At 43.4% G+C, this 17,651-nt stretch overlaps 1 protein-coding gene across 1 annotated transcript in view; it reads right to left on the bottom strand.

Annotated features, from left to right (window-relative positions):
- Positions 1–17,651, bottom strand: part of LOC310904788 (uncharacterized protein) — a 339,287-nt gene that overhangs the window by 160,988 nt on the left and 160,648 nt on the right.

Below are 17,651 nucleotides of genomic sequence, written 5' to 3'. Positions count from 1 at the left end.
TGCGTTACTGGAAAATGATTTGTTTCAAAGTAAAATGACTTCCAGGTGAGGTAAACGCTGAGCATGCTCTTTCTGCCTCCTTCTTGACAGTGCTCATAGTAGATCGCTTAAGTATGTATTAGTCAGGTTCTCTTATAAACTCCTAGTGCGTCTCTGGAATTTTGAATTTACAGTGACTTTACGCTCTTCTCTCTCGCTCCTCTAGGCGGTTTCATCTGTTACCAGAGCTCTAGAACTATTTGTGAAACCTGAAGAGCTGGATGGAGAGAATTGCTACAAATGTAGCGAGTGAGATTATTAACTAATTATGTCTTAATGCTAGATATTAGTTTTATGTATTGCATGACTTAGAGCATAAGTTATCCTTTAACTTCATTTAGAAATAAGGAGACGCAGCTTCGTTGTTGTTGTTGTTGCTTCATTTTGTTTAAGCAACTGGTGCACGGAAATAATCCCAAACTTGAAAACGTTACATCTGTTTTGGAAATCTAAGAAGAGTGGCTATTAGCTGATATTGGACTTTTCTCGTAGCATTGTCTGCACCATGGCTTGTCAAGCTTCCTAGGCGTGTAGCTGCATGCTGAAATATTCATATTGGCAGAAGTGAAAAGACATGCCCAGTAAGTAGTGGTGAGCTGAAGCAAGGAGCTGTGGAGAATGATTTGGAGTGGAAGGCAGCAGCAGGTTGCTGCAGGTCCTAGCGTTCACTGTGAAACAAAGTTAGATTGAGTGTCAGGGAATGTGAGCTGGCTCTGTGGTAATGAATGTTAGCAGCCTGTGCTGGCTCACTAAACAGCGTCTTGCACAGCTCTTGAACTGTGAAACCTGTCGATGTGGACTAATGTCCGAAATGAGCTCCCTTAAGCCTAACCCGTGCACAGGGAAAGCCTGTTGAGTCCAGGCGCTCTCTGTGCTGATCAATATGTAAGATGTTTCTACGTATGTGAGAAACAATTGAACATTTGCATAAGATGGTTTGGCAAAACAAGCTGTTAGTCAAACATCCCCTCAGAAAAGCACAGAGTGCCCGGCTCAGTTCTGTAGGATTCATGCCTGACCCCTCTAAATGAAAAATGCAGTATCCACTTCTTGTTGTTGGATACTAAGGAAATTAAGGTGTCGAATCAAGAGCGTCCAATAGGTTATTAAAGCAATTTAATCCCAGGTTCGTCTTAGCCTGCGGATCCTAGAAAGCAACATGCAGCGTATTCAGGATTCTCATAAGTGATGTCTGAGGAAGAGAAAGAACTGTAATAGCACCTCACATCTGAATTGCATGGTCCTTCCTTAACGTGCTCTTTGAGGTGTGATCGGTTCAGTCACACTTAAAGCCAGAATTTTCTGTCTTTTTGTGAGCTTAAAAGGAAAGGCCTTGCACATGTACGGTACTTTTTCCATTGCTGATAACTGTTATTAGTCTTATATATAACTCATTTTTACTATTTTTTGTTTATATTTTATAACTCCCTGGTAATATGCTTTCGTGAGAGATTCCTGTTCCCGCTGTGCTCTGAGTTGTTGGTAAAACTTACCTTCTTCTCTGTATTAACAAACGTGACATGCAGTGCATGGGTTTATGAAAAGAAAAAACCAAACACATGATGCAAGTAAATATCATTCAAATAGCATAAGCATGCGTGAGACATTAAAAGGAGTTTGTTTTGGGGGCGAAAAAGAAGATGCTTTCAAACACTTGTCTCTGCTTGTTTTTAAGGTGTAAAAAGATGGTTCCTGCATCCAAGAGATTTACCATACACCGTTCTTCCAACGTTCTCACAATATCACTGAAAAGATTTGCAGATTTCACAGGTGGAAAGATCAACAAGGTATATTAAGAATATACCTTAAGAATATAGAGAAATGGTCTGCTTTTATTTTCATTTTCTCTTTTTTTCATTTTTCTCTTAATATCAGTAAAGTCCCTGCTTGACAAGAAGCATATACTTTCCTCTGAGAAGGCTAATTCATCAGGAAACAGTTGTCTGCAACTTCTAGTATTAAACATTGCTTATGGGAAGACTTATTTTTAGTGAATCAAGAAATATATTCATATAATTCCAGTCTCTGTTTTTTGGAAGTGTTTTTCTCTGGCTAGTCCGCGAAGTACTCTGATATAATTTTTCTATCTTCTTGGTCTCTCTTTAGGAGGTAAAATATCCTGAGTATTTGGACCTCCGAGCCTACATGTCTCAGTCAAGTGGAGAACCACTCCTCTACGCCTTATATGCGGTGCTGGTGCATCATGGAATCAACTGTCGCACAGGACACTATGTATGCTACATGAAGGTAGAAGTCAACATCATTTCTAACAGGGTAAAAGGTTGTGCTGGCAAACCAGTTCAAGTGTTACTAGTAGTACTGTTTCTAGGCAAAAAGATTTTCTGAAATAACCCCAAACTTGAAAATGGGATCTTGTATAAAATCTTAAGCTGTGATTGACTCTCTGCTTAAGAGAGGCCAAACGTGTACCTACTGAGAAGCTAGGTGATAAGTGTTTTTGTACACTTATAAGTGGTCATTTTGTAAAGAGACTGCTGAAAAATCTGAACAGTGCTGCTGCAGAACTCTGAATGGGGGGCTAGCAACTGTCTTAACTGATCTGGAATCTTGAGTTTACTTTTCAGTGGACAGGAGGAGAGTCTCTCAAGGCAAACAGAGAGAGAAATAACACCCGATACTCATGTCAACATAAATTTATGCTCAGAGTGTAGGTGTAGGAACAGCGTCGGTATGTATATGGAACATCGGGAGAGGAAACTATATCGGTATTTACAGCTTTTCTACTTCCTTGTCAGAGAGACGTTGTCTCCAAATTAGAAATTGATGTATTTTGAATAAGGGCTGGTGGATCGGATTTATTCTTACTAGTGTTAATATTTGCTCTTGATTAGTACTTAATATCTGGTAACGCATCAATCAATCGTCAAAAATAAACTTAAAAATGTGTAAGGCTTATCTCGTTGGTCGATACAAAGACCAAGGTCTTTTCTCTTTTCTCTTTTTTTTTTTTTTTCCCAGTATTGTTTTTCTGTTTTCCTTCTCACTGCAGTCTTGATTTTGTTTCTTGTCCCTTAAGTATGTTTTCAATGTGTTGTTGAAACATTTTCCCTTTCAATGCAAAAAAAGGAGCTGTCACTGGTGTCTGCAAGTTGAAGACTGGAGCTTATCTGAAAATCACTGAGCCCAAGAGCTGTCACCTTAGTCTTCCAATAGGACAAGGATGTCTTCGTTTTCTCAGTTAAATGCATTTTTCAGGTTTGTGTATTATTTTCTCAGGAATGGAAAGTGTGCGCACAATTTGCCAGTTGTGGGACTAGGAGTTCTCTTATTTCCTGTGCTTTGTTTAACCTGTCTTAAGTTTAATGGATAGCAATCAAGGTGTACTAGAAATCTGAAAACACTTTATGCTTTGTTCTCTCAGTCATTTTGGTATAACAAACAAGCTTATGGTTTAAACCCTCCATTAGGTTAGCATTTTCCCTAAACGTAACAAGTCCCTGTGTGCTACAGGAAGACAGTAACAAAAAATTAAGTATAGATATTCATCCTGCCATTATTCAGCTTCTGCCTATGGACAGACAATTACACTTATTTAAAGCGGTATCCTCTTGAAACCTAATCAGCATGTTAGAAAGCACTTAGTTATCGGCTTTTGTCCTGGAGGGCTGAGGTTTGTTTTGTTTTGTTTTACATTCAGCATTTCCTTTTCTAGCTTCCATTCCCCTGTTGTTTTGCATGAGGAAAACATGCAGCTTTACAAAGTAGAACGGAAAGAGATGCTTTTCAGTCTAACTTTTCAGTTTTTTGTAGGAGTTTTAAATGTGGTAGGTGCAAAACAGCATAAGTACTGCTGCCAAAGTTATATTCAAACAAGTATTTCTTGGAGAAGCAGAAGAAGCCCAGGGAGAAATAAATTTACAAACATGCTCTTCATGCTCTCCTTTCCCAAGATTTCTCTGAGATATATCCCATAGTCTGTGGGTTTTGAGGTATGTGGTTCCCAGGAGTGAAAAGGAGGGCCAAACAGCTCTCCTCTCGGATCTCCACGTGCCAGGGCTTTAGTGTACTGCCACTTATGGCTCCGCTTTTCACCTGGAAAAAGCGACCTCATGCTGTAAACTGAGGAGCCCTGCAATTGTTCTACTTGGGTTTTTTTTGTTTTTTTTTTTTTTTCCCCTGCTCGTATAGGCTTAGAAATGTGCTGATGAAACAATAAAAAAGCCAGCTTGGTACATCTCCTTACAAAAAAATAAGTACAAACTTGAGCTCCTGATCGGCTTCATGCTGAACTCTGTGCTGTTCTTGTCGTAATCTTGGTCTCTCAGTAGATAATATGGTTTAATTACGAATAGAATCATGTGATGAAGAAGATCTCACACTGCAACAAATTCAGCATCTCAAATGAAATTTTACATTTTCCGTGATTTTCTTTCTGAGCAGAAGTGTGTAGTATTAAATATATATATATATATATCTGTGATGAAGCCACGGTCGCAGTTACTCAGATATCTTAATAAGCACTTGCAGGAAGATAAATTGCTGCATCTTTTAGCATTATTTAATTGTAGGGTTAGAGACATGTTGATTCAACAGTGCTGTAAAGTTTCTAAGAGGTCACTTTGAAAAATACCAGCTAAATTACTGGCAAGACTTCACCCGTTCTTAAAAACAAACAACCCCCCCAAATCATCTGTTTTCCTCTTACAGGTAACTGAAGTAATCCCCGAAGAAGACAGTTCACTATCCAAAGGCAAGTTTTATTTTTAAACATTTTCTACATTTTATACCTAGCCACAACTTAACAACCAGTTAACGGTCGGTGACAATCCTGTTCAGTGTTGAAAATGTCATTCTGGCATAGGAAACAAAGGACTTCATCTTCTTGCTTTACAGCTGAATGTCTTCTACATAATGTTTGGAGAAGTGAAATCTTGCAAGAGGTTTTCAAAAATTCTGCCCGGTTTGGATGATGAAGTAAATTGCCATAGTCAGTAGATTCTGGCACTGACAAGTTCCTTCAAGCTAAAGAGGGAGTGCGATTGTTGCAAAGCATGACTGTGTTTTGAGACAGGGACGACCACAAGTTTTAATCTTAAAATACGACATGGAGGGGAGGCTGGTTGTTCACACATTCTTGCAAACATTAATACAATCTGTCCCATTATCAAGAACAAAATTAGGGACTGAACGGAGGTCTTTCAAATACCAGTGTTGCAAAAATAGACTTTTTATGCTACTAATGTCAAAAGAATCCTGATTGTACTAAACTGTGTCTCTTCTAGCTGATAAATCAGGAATAGCACAGAAGAAAATGCGTCTGCTCTAATGCTCTTTGGGCTTCGGTGAATTCTCTGGCCAGCAGATGGCGAACTCGCTTATTCTAAACCAGTCAAAAGTATAGGGAGAAAGTAAATGTCTTGCACGCATTACACAAGTCCAGGGCATTGGGATCACTGGGCTACATGAGTGAAAGAGATGTACCCCAACAGTACCCCACTTAGATACGCTGCTTGCAACATAAGCAGGATGGGAGGGCTGTGCAAAGCAATTTTGGTAAATTGAGGAATTCATGTATTTCATCAAGCCTAAAGATACTAATTAGTTTCATGTGGGGGAAGGTCAGTCTTTCAAAGAAAAGAAAAAACATCTCTTAAGCAGGATTTTCTGAATGGTGGAATCTAATCTGAAAAAAGGCCACTTCAGCAGGTTATTTATTTATTTATTTATTTCTTACTGTATTGAACCTCTCAAGTAAGCTAGGAGCAGACTAGGAACAACTGAGGACTTGTTAGAGTGTGCCTTTTCACCTGGACTCATGTTACTTTGAATAAATTAACAAGGATAGCTAGTGATAATTTGTGATTTAAGGAAATTCCAGATACGTGAGAGAAAGAGCAGCGTTAAAGCAGTTAAATTCCTGCTCTCTCTAATAAGTGCTCTCTCTAGCCAGTTTCTGAACGCTTCTGTTCTGTGGCTAGGATTTGGTCAGCTTGACCACAAGATCACTAGTAAAACAAGGATGCCGTCCAGTCAAACCTTCAAATGAATGCAACTTACCTAAGGTCTACCGTTTGCTATCAAAACAGGTAGCTTTGTCCTAATATTCTGTACAGTTGACCAATTTTAGCATGGAACTGAAATGCAGTCAGTTTAATGGGAGGGCTTTGGAAGCTGCCTTCTCCAGTCAGTTCAGCCCTGTAGTCAGAGAGCAGATCAAGCTGTGTGCAGGCTTGTGACTTCTCTCTTTAGAAAGAAAACCACTGAGCCAGACAGTTCCATGTTGAGTATCACAACAGGGAATGACATTTCTTCCCTTTGTCTTTCAGATGCAGAGCTTACTGATGGAAGCCTTCAATACTCAGACTAAACCTACCATCAAAACGGACGACCTTTTTACCATCCAAACCAACCATTTTTCCATCAAACCCAACACCTTGGGTTTTGAAATGAAACTGGTAAGCCACAAGTCTTTATTGAATCTATTTTGCAGTGAAAGGGTTTTCTCTGTAACCTGATCATTTAAACTGTTGTGCTTAAAAGAAGGTCACTTGCAAGAGCGGTTATAATCCATGCTATAAAATTGAATCATCCTCTAGAAAGAAAAAAAAAAGGAGCAATTATCTTGCATGTACTCTTGATAAAGGAGGAGCTACACAATGGTATATAGTTTCACGCTTTATTTTTGAGAATGTCCAGGCTTAAGTAACAGCTCTTGATGATAAATGAAAAGATTAATACGCAGTGGATTTACACAGAACATTGCGTTTTTAACAATGATCGATACAGAGTATTTGTCATGCAAATCACCTGTGTACACCAAGAAATACTTATTTCAATATATATCTGTACAGTATTTACATTTTATATTTAAACTCTAACTCGAAACATTTTCCAAGAAAATACAGAAATGGAACTGGTAAGCCACAAGTCTTAATCTGCAGCATTTGGTCTACAACAGACCTGGCTTTTCCAGCAAGCGTATCTACATAGATATGTAACAAATCTTAAAAATAGGCATTGTTTTTGTATATGAAGCATTATAAATGCTGCTTGGTTTATAAAGCTTCGGTTTTGTACCCGTTTAAAACTGTTCAAAATGTCAAGTGATTTAGAGCTTACTTTGTCAGAATATTTTAAAATTTAAGTCAGTCCAGGGGAGTTTAACTATTATATACAGTTCTCTCCCTAGATTGCACTGGCAACGGGGCAGCAATTTAATGCTAGAAATAATATACTTCCTGCTACGATCTCCTCAGTTACATGTTACTCTAAATAATTATTTCTGCAGGGTATAAGAACTTCAAATACAGCAAACGAACTCTCAAGGCGTTTCCTTTGTGCTTACAGGTAGACACCGTCGCCTGGCTGGATAAACAGATTTTCTTGAAGGTGTTATTTCAGCATATAAGAATTGATTAAAAAAAAAAAAAAAAAGTGCTTCATGGCTTATTGGTTTTGTAATCTCACAGTTCTCCAGGAACACTTGATTTGCTGCATTTCACCATTACACTCGTCAGTAGCACTGATTCTGGTTTATCACTATTTGCATTACAAATCTCCTTGTCCAAAGCCTAAACTGATGTATGCACTGCTTGAAAACAAAACGTGGTTGCAGAGCAGAAGACTCAAGTCATTAGGTTAGCAGCTGCGTAACCATACTGCTTTCCAAACATAAGATGTAGAGCTTATTGAGTTTCTATGAAGAGTTTAAACGGCTCCCATTAAGCAAAGATGTCCCCACACTGCTACTTCCTCTTAAGCAAGGATTCTACCTCCTTTGGCTGAGGCTTGCTCCCTTACATTCGAACATTCATCCAAGTAGCCTGCAATTCCACATTCGTGGGGGAAAGTCTATAGAATAGAAAAGGTTCCTCCAGTCTCTTCCTCTCAGCCTTTTTTTGAAGCATGCAATAAAGCAAAACATTCACAGGCTGACCTTCCATGCAAAACAAGGCAACTTAGTAAGACAGGAACCGCAAAACTGATTGCTCTTTAAAGTTAAAATGAGATTTGAAATAGATCAAGTTAGCAAGTGGTGTTAAGTCTGTAAGTAAGTCTGCTTTTGCCAGTGCAGCACAGTTCCCTATCATGTAGCCAGAGCTGCTTCTGTAGCTCCAAGAAGCAAAACTGCTTTGACAAAATACTGTGTCATGAAAGCATTCGTTGGTGCGGTAGGCACAGCTCAGGTTCAACAACTGAAAGACCATCAGAGTGGGACTGCAGAAAGATCTTTCAGAAGTTCCAAAAAGACATGTGGGGGTGGGAGTTTAGTTGTGTTAGATAACACAATCTTAGATAAAGATTTTGGTCTTAACGTAAAAGTAAGGGCGTCTACCGATTTCTTCAACTCCAACAACTGAAGCACAAGTCTGAAAAATCGCCTTTAAGAATGCAATGAAAATATTTAACTCTTCTGTATGTTCATAGTTTGTTGTCAAGCAAAGGAATGAATGCTGATGCCTTAACTATCTAGGGCTGTAGCTTACAGAAAGACTACACCTTCCTGTTTTTTTCCCTTTAAAAACGTTAAATCCATGTGAAATTATTTGGGGATGTTTTCACATGCAAAGCCTAATGCAACTCGTGCCTAATGCAAGCCCTGTCGTCTTCTTCCTTTAGTAGTGTCGCATTAAGGGGTGTAGCCGATTGACCGTTACGGGTCCGGTCGGCTTCAGGGTACTGAACTATCACGGCCACGGATCCACCAACAACGCAGCACGCCCTCGCTCTAGTCGCGTTCAAGGAGAACTGTCACGGCCAGGAACAATGCAATTAAGTGCAGTTTATTACGGCAACAGATACACAGGTCCTTTGGATTGCCAGTGATAAATTCACTGTCTGCAAAAGCAAGCTAGCATGCATGAAATGCACAGGTACACGGCCTAGGTATTAAGATGTTAAAAAGCATAAAGACGCTAGAGATTTCTAAGTTTCCGTGGAGACGCCTGGTATAACCAAGCGTTCAGATCTTACCTCGCAGCATCCCAGTGGGCGGGGGGGGGGAGGGGTGAGAGGCTCAGCCTGTCGACTGATGTCAGAAGGTATTCTTCGTGACAGTATCTTCCCCAACATTCCCTTTCTCTTAAGCCAATTTATATTATTTTCTATCTTTTAGGTGGAGCTTGAGTGACTCCAGTCATGCGTATCTTGGTTGTGATTGGTAGAAATTACCTCGCTTGCGTTTAAAGGTACAGGCTCCGAGAAATTCAGAGGATGTGCTCAGTGAGGGGTGGTTGCCCCTTGGAGGCGGGTAGCTTTTGGGATGGAGGGGTGCTTATAATGCCTAGTCACTTAAGGCAATTACTCCACAAGGAGTAACTTTACTCCTTTAACTTAACTACTTGAACTACTTTAAGCTTTAACTACAGCGTATCTAAAACATAAGGAGGATGTTACTATGTAAAAAGCAGATGAAACCAGTCCTTAACTCTTACTGCTTATTGTGCGTGAGCAGACTGGCATGAGTTTTAGCTATACTGGCAAATATCAAAGCACACCTGTGTAGTCCCAAAGCTGGGAGAAAAGCAAGGAAACCTTGAAGAAAATAGGGAGGCCTGTAGCTTGTGTAGTCTTTTAGCTGAGAAAATAAGGAAGGAGAGAGACAGGTAGCCTTGAGCTAGCAGAAGCAAGGAAGAGAAGGGATAAAAGGGAAAAAACAAGAAGGAGAAAACCAGCTCCAGACTGGCCTGTAGTAACCTTTTGCTCATTAAGGGTCATTAACACATTAGAAATCACACCTGTCAAAATGATAATCCTTGCTAATGTGGGATTCGGTGTGTGTCCCCCTCCTCCTGTACCCCCCCCCCCCCCCCCCCCCCCCGGTGTTCCTCTGTAATGCGCAAGCTCAGTAGAGAAAAGTTAGGTGAGCTGTAATAACCAATCAAAAGGAGCCAAAGAGAGAGTTTTCACAAGTTTCCTGTGTATGAATGACGGTGATTCGAGTCAGAGGTGTGCTTGCTTTGCGAAAGATAGCCAAGTACCTGACTCTGCAGAGTTCTGTAATTAATTATGTAATTAAAAGACCTTGGTGTGCATTCCGACTCTGGGTGCTTATTGGCGCGGTGCACTGGGCACGAACTCGCGGACAACATCTGTACTCAGTGTGATGCCTACAGACAATCCTTTACTGTTGGGACCTGCATATTTTTCTGTGCCTTCAACACAAACCCTTTGGTACAACTAGTTCCCTACGTAGCTGCCAGTTCACCACTCAGTTGCACTTCTGAAGAGGAAAAGCTATTTCCCTCTAACGTAGGAGCACATACTCTAAATGCAAGCTTCACTCAGCTGGTCATTTACTGCAGGACAAGATTTGAAAACTGTTGTGGAGATTCTGTTGGGTTTTCTGCTTACAGAAAAATTAAGTGCCAAATCGCCCTCTACTCCGCTTTGTAGTGCTGCATTTAATGGAGATTCAAAGAATTTCATTTGCTCCTCCGTTTATGGACAACGAGCTGAAGGAACAGGTACAGCACATTAGCCTGGAATGCCTTCCCTCCCAACCAAAGTAAACTGGAGCTGTAACTAACACAAGCAGAAACAAGGCTTCCACGTTTTCAGCTGAATAAAGTTCCAACAAAATCATCCTCTGGGATTTGAAGCTTACTTCAAATTACATGCCAACAACTCTTTTCCCTGAAAGGTCTTGCCCAGTTCTTACGTCATAGTAAAGTGTATACCTATAAAATTTACAGTTAACGTCTTCACTTAGTTTGTCCAATTTTTGCATTATCGCTCAGCTGTGTGCTCATTCATAAGCTGATGCATGTATACAAGCTGCTGCTCAAGTCCTACGTCTTGTTTGCAATTCTTCGTTTCCTTGTTGCCAGCATATTGTAAAGCGGATCCCTGCTGCTACTCGCTCTAGAAGAAAAGGAATCATCGGTTTGGTTACCAAATACCCGCTTCTGGAAACCAGAAGTGTTTTGGTCTCTCTTCCCTTCGAATGACTCCACACCTCTCATCAGATAATGGATTGCTGACCTAGAATCAGAGAACATCCCAAGGTGGAAAGGGCTCACAATAATGAGCGAGTCCAACTCCTGGCTCCACACAGGACCACCCCAAAAGCAGAGCCTATGTCTGAGAGCATTGTTCAAACACTTCTGGACCCCCGTCAGGCTCGGTGCCACGACCACTGCCCTGGGCAGCTGTCCCAGTGCCCGAGCGCCCTCTCAGGGCAGCACCTGAGGCGCACGGGGCTCGGCGGGGCGGCCCGGGAGGGGAGGAGGACGGCGGGGCGAAGCGGCCGCTCCCTCAGAGCCGTCTCCCCGCCGCCTCGCCCGCACGTCGGGGCTTTTTCGTGTCGGGGCTTTTTCGTGTCGCGCCCTCGGGCTCTCGCCGCGGGCGACATGCCGCTCCCCAGCGCGGACAGCTTGCGCGCGGGGCCTGCCCGCGGCGGCGGCGGGAGGGAAACCCCAACCGCAAAGCCCTCCCGGCAGGGAGAGCTCGGGGTGAGGGCCGGTCCGGCACCGACAGTAAAGACACGCCGGAGGAAACGCTCTGCTTTTAGCCGTGAGCACCGCGGCCAGGTTGAAAAGGCGTCACGCTGGAGCTCCGAGTTGGGCGGCGTTCCGAGGCCGTTGTGGCAGTTGTGGAGACGGCCTCGGCTGAGGTGGCGGCTGCTGTCGCTGCTGTCCCCTTGTTAGTGTTGGGGAGAATCGAATGGATGTTCTATTAATGTTTCTCAGGTGATGGATCATACGGTATAATTAAATATTATTAAATGTACTTACATTATCAAGTAATCTATGTATACTGGAAACCTAGGGAGTACATTGAACATTTAAAGGAATCGTTGAAGGGGAACCCTGGGAGGGAATAGGTACAACCTGACCTTGGATAAGGGCCTGGAGATGATGAAATGAGTTGAAGCAGAACCAAGGAGCGGAGGGAGCATGCGTCGAGTGAGAAAGGTGAAAGAGTTTAGCGGAGAGGAAGACTCCTTACTTCATCTGGACGACCACCTGGACGACCACCAGAGTGCGCCACGCATGTGCAAAGGGGAGGGGAGCTAATTAGAATGAAAAGCGAGGCTGATGTTGCAACCTGTAATGAATATGTATACCTGACGCAATATTGTATGTATAAATAATGGCTGGGAAGTAACGGGACTTGAAGCCAGATTTGGGCACCTGCCCCGGCTTCCAGCGCTGAATAAAGCACCTTCATATAATCACTTGGTGGTTATGTGGTTGCTACGCTAACATTTTGGCGACCCAGATGGGACAGCGTGGGCACTGCTGAGGCGGATCGTGTCTCGGTTTCGCTCCAGCCGGCACCGAGGGATTCTCGGGGAGCAGTCGACCACGACCGACCTCCGCTGCTCACGACGTACCACTGGAGTGGTAAGCAAAGGTGCTTTCAACTTTGGGTATTCGGTACCGATTTGGTTGGGAAAGCCTGCCGGTCAGACGCGGCGAAAGCCACGCTCGGTTGGGCAGGGAGCTCCCGGGGTAAGCCTAGGCGCCGTCCGTTAGACAGAGCGAAAGCTCTGCAGGTTCGGCATTGGTAACTGTATTGGTTTGTGCTGAAGGGTCAGCACCAGGTATTATTGGTATGTAGAAAGCGTGCTGCTGCTGCTCCGGCAGCTTTTTAGCGAAAAGCACGCTGCTGCTCCGGCAGCTTTTGGGAAAGCACACTGCTGCTCCGGCAGCTTCTGGAAAGTGTGCTGTTGCTGCTCCGGCAGCTTTCGGGAGAGTGTGTTGTTGCTGCAGCTTTCGGGAGAGTGTGTTGTTGCTGCAGCTTTCGGGAGAGTGTGTTGTTGCTCCAGCAGCTTTCGGGAGAGTGTGTTGTTGCTGCAGCTTTCGGGAGAGTGTGTTGCTGCAGCTTTCGGGAGAGTGTGTTGCTGCTCCGGCAGCTTTCGGGAGAGTGTGTTGCTGCTCCGGCAGCTTTCGGAAGAGTGTGTTGCTGCTCCGGCAGCTTTCGGGAGAGTGTGTTGCTGCTCCGGCAGCTTTCGAGAGAGTGTGTTGCTGCTCCGGCAGCTTTCGGGAGAGTGTGTTGCTGCTCCGGCAGCTTTCGAGAGAGTGTGTTGCTGCTCCGGCAGCTTTCGGGAGAGTGTGTTGCTGCTCCGGCAGCTTTCGGGAGAGTGTGTTGCTGCTCCGGCAGCTTTCGGAAGAGTGTGTTGCTGCTCCGGCAGCTTTCGGGAGAGTGTGTTGCTGCTCCGGCAGCTTTCGAGAGAGTGTGTTGCTGCTCCGGCAGCTTTCGGGAGAGTGTGTTGCTGCTCCGGCAGCTTTCGAGAGAGTGTGTTGCTGCTCCGGCAGCTTTCGGGAGAGTGTGTTGCTGCTCCGGCAGCTTTCGGGAGAGTGTGTTGCTGCTCCGGCAGCTTTCGGGAGAGTGTGTTGCTGCTCCGGCAGCTTTCGGGAGAGTGTGTTGCTGCTCCGGCAGCTTTCGGGAGAGTGTGTTGCTGCTCCGGCAGCTTTCGGGAGAGTGTGTTGCTGCTCCGGCAGCTTTCGGGAGAGTGTGTTGCTGCTCCGGCAGCTTTCGGGAGAGTGTGTTGCTGCTCCGGCAGCTTTCGGGAGAGTGTGTTGCTGCTCCGGCAGCTTTCGGGAGAGTGTGTTGCTGCTCCGGCAGCTTTTGGGTCCGTATCATAAGCTCAAAATGAAAAAGATTAAAGAAATTCTGGGAAAAGATGTACCTATCCCGCGGACATCCCCGCTGGGGTGTTTGCTAGCACACTGGAAAGAGGGAGGTTTTGGTCAAGAAATGCGGAAAGGAAAGCTGATTGATTATTGTAACATTTGGTGGCCACAGTATAAACTAGAGGACCAAGAAACTTGGCCTGAGAATGGGACATTGCAATATAATACAATTTTACAATTGATGCTATTTTGTAAGCGGGAAGGAAAATATGATGAACTGCCGTATGTGGAATTATTCTTTTATTTGCGCCGAAAGCCTGAATGGCAGCATGCTTGTGGAATAATGGTGCTTGAGGTTTCAACTGAGGAACGTTGTTGTGCATGTACTAAGGAGAGACGCTGTATACAGCATCAGGCAATAGAGAATAATAAGTATTATGGGAAATAATATAATATAATAATATAATAATGTATATAATAATATAATAATATAATATAATAATATAATAATGGAAATATTGATCTGGAAGTTGCGCCGTTGGCTCCGCCGGAAGAGCCAGGACAGGGAGGGAAAAGAGAAAAGGAAGATAGCAGTAGTGATGGAGAATCCCCGATTTTAGTCTCCCCGTGTCACATAGGACCCGGCAACAGCGAAGGGCAGGAGAAACTATAAATGAACAGGGAGGGAAAATAATCGCTCCCCTCAGGCAAGGAGTGGGGACAGAAGGACCGGTATATGTTAAGGTGCCTTTTTTTCAGCTGGGGATTTAATGATATGGAAGCAAGCAGCCGGCACCTACAGGGAAAACCCAGATAAAGTAGCTAGGATAATGAAAATGACAATTAAAACCCAAAATCCCGATTGGGATGATCTCCAGGTGATCCTGGATACTTTGATGGATTCAACAGAAAAGGACATGGTATTACGGGCAGCCAGAGAGAGAGCCCGAGAAGATATACGTAATGGATTAGTGCTTGGAAATCTAGATCAAAACTTCCCCACCGAGGATCCCCAATGGGATTATAACTCAGGGGATGGAATAAGGAGGCTGAAGAGATATCAAGATTGGGTACAAATCGGGGTACAGAATGCCATGCCCCGGACCATAAATTGGTCAAAATTGTATAATGTCAGGCAAGAAAAAGCGGAATCACCTTCCGCCTTTTTAGAGAGATTGAAAGAAACTGCTAAGAAATATACAGATTTAGACGTAGAGACTGAGCAAGCTAAAGCTCAATTAGCACTCATTTTCTTGGGACAAGCCCAAGAGGATATTAGGAAGAAATTGCAAAAGTTAGAAGGTGCAGATTTGAGAAATTTGGATAGGCTGTTGGAAATGGCCTGGAAAATCAAAACTAGCCCAGCCAGTAAAAATTGAACTTAAGGAAGGGGCCCGACCGGTACGGATTAAACAGTACCCGTTGAAGCTAGAAGCTAGGCTAGGGATAGTAAAGATTATAGATAAATTTCTTAGCTACCACATTCTGGAGGAATGCAAATCTGAATATAATACCCCAATTTTCCCAGTAAAGAAACCTAATGGGGAATACAGGCTAGTGCAGGACCTTAGGGCAATAAACGAAATAACAAAAGATATTCACCCAGTGGTGGCTAATCCTTATACATTGTTAACATCTGTAAAAGAGAAATATAAGTGGTTTACGGTAATTGATTTAAAAGACGCCTTCTTCTGCATACCCATTGACAAGGAAAGTAGAAAGCTTTTTGCTTTTGAATGGGAAAATCCACGGAACGGACGAAAGATGCAACTAACCTGGACAAGGTTGCCTCAAGGATTCAAGAATAGCCCGACCCTCTTCGGCAGTCAACTAGCTAAAGAAATAGAAGACTGGATTAACCAAGAACAGATCCAGGTACCAAAGGACTGATACTTGCTGCTACAATATGCGGACGATATATTAATAGCTACCGAAGGAGAGTCGGAATGTATTCAGGTGACTATTGATATTTTGAATCAATTGGGACTAAATGGGTATAAGGTTTCTAAACAAAAGGCACAAATCGCGTGCACAACAGTAATTTATTTGGGATGTGAAATTTCTCAAGGACAAAGAAAATTGGGAGTTAACCGAATACAAGCTATTTGTGAAATCCCCGAGCCGCGAAATCTGCATGAACTACGGGCTTTCCTAGGTATGGCCGGGTGGTGTAGACTGTGGGTAATGGACTATGGACTCATAGCAAAGCCCCTCTATGAAACCCAAAAGGCCTGTACATTTACCTGGGGAAAGCCACAACAAGAGGCCTTTAAGAAATTAAAAGAAGCCCTGATGAAGGCGCCTGCCTTGGGCTTGCCGGACTTATCAAAGGACTTTCAGCTGTTTGTGCATGAGAGACAACGATTGGCATTAGGAGTACTGACCCAGCGACTTGGGAGCTGGAAAAGACCTGTGGGGTATTTTTCTAAACAATTGGATGCGGTAAGCGCCGGATGGCCCTCGTGTTTAAGGGCCGTGGCAGCCACAGTCCTTTTAATACAGGAAGCCAGGAAGCTCACATTAGGGAAACAAATTGAAGTGTTCGTGCCACATATGGTGACTACGGTATTGGAGCAAAAGGGGGGCCATTGGCTATCGCCCAGCCGAATGATGAAATATCAAGCTATATTAACTGAGCAAGATGATGTAATCTTAAGAACTACTAACCTATTGAACCCAGCAGTGTTTCTAGGAACAACTACGGAGGAAGGAGACCTCAGTCATGATTGCGTGGAGATCATCGAATATACCTATGCCAGCAGAACAGACTTAAAGGATCAGCCTCTGGGGAGACCGGATTGGGAACTTTTCACGGATGGAAGCAGCTTTGTGGAAAATGGGACTCGTTATGCAGGATACACGGTAACTACATCAAAGGTAGTGATTGAGGCAAATTCCCTACCTCCGGGGACTTCAGCCCAACGAGCAGAAATAGTCGCCCTGACGCGGGCCCTGGAACTAAGCGAGGGTAAGAATGTGAATATTTGGACAGATTCAAAATATGCATTCGGGGTAGTCCACGTACATGGGGCATTATGGAAAGAAAGGGGAATGCTATCCTCATAAGGGACTAATATAAAATATCAGGAAGAAATATTGAAATTAATAACAGCTGTACAGAAACCCCAACAGGTGGCCATAATGCATTGTAAAGCTCATCAAGGAGGGATGTCAGAGATTGCAGAAGGTAACAGATTGGCAGATTTGACGGCCCGGAAGGTCGCGCGTGAAGTACGGAAAGTAATGGCTCTAATTCCATCGAAGGTAGGCCTCTCTTGTTTCAAATTACCTAAAAACCCAAAGTATTCAGCAGAAGACGAGAGACTTGCAAATTTGATGAAGGCCCAGAAGAATCCTGACGGATGGTATGTGACTGCGACAGGACAACTTATAGTGCCTCCTATAGTAATGCGAGAAATCTTACAAATATAACATAATGAATGTCACTGGGGTGCAGAAGCAATGGTGACCTATTTGAAACGAGGTGTCATCTCGGTACACATGTTAACAATGGCAAAGTCAGTAATGTCAAAATGTGAGCTTTGCTTAAAGAATAACCCGGTAGCAAGGAAACATGCTGAGATGGGGAGAACTAGAGCTGGAATAGAGCCTGGAGATTACCGGCAAATAGATTTCGTGGAACTGCCTAAAGCAAGAGGTTATAAATACCTATTGGTAGGGGTTGATACTTTTTCAGGATGGCCAGAGGCCCTTCCCTGTCGAACCAACCAAGCTAAAGAAACGGTAAAATGGTTACTATGGGAAATAGTCCCTAGATTTGGTGTACCATTGGGTATTTCTTCAGACAGGGGACCACATTTCATTGCCAATGTGGTTAAAGAGGTTAGTAGGTTACTAGGAATTACCTGGAACTTACATACCCCATGGAGGCCTCAATCTAGTGGTCAAGTAGAGAGGATGAACCAAACTTTAAAAGGACAATTAAGCAAAATCTGTCAGGAGGCTAAGATACAGTGGCCACAGGCCTTACCGATAGCTTTGCTAAGAATTAGAATAAAGCCAAGAAGTGGGATGTCAGTAAGTCCCTATGAAATCATGTATGGAAAACCT

The sequence above is a fragment of the Anser anser genome, assembly GCF_964211835.1.
Source record: "Anser anser genome assembly, chromosome: 10".
Taxonomy (NCBI): domain Eukaryota; kingdom Metazoa; phylum Chordata; class Aves; order Anseriformes; family Anatidae; genus Anser; species Anser anser.
Note: the sequence above shows the minus strand (reverse complement) of the source record. Positions and strands in the feature narration are given on the sequence as shown.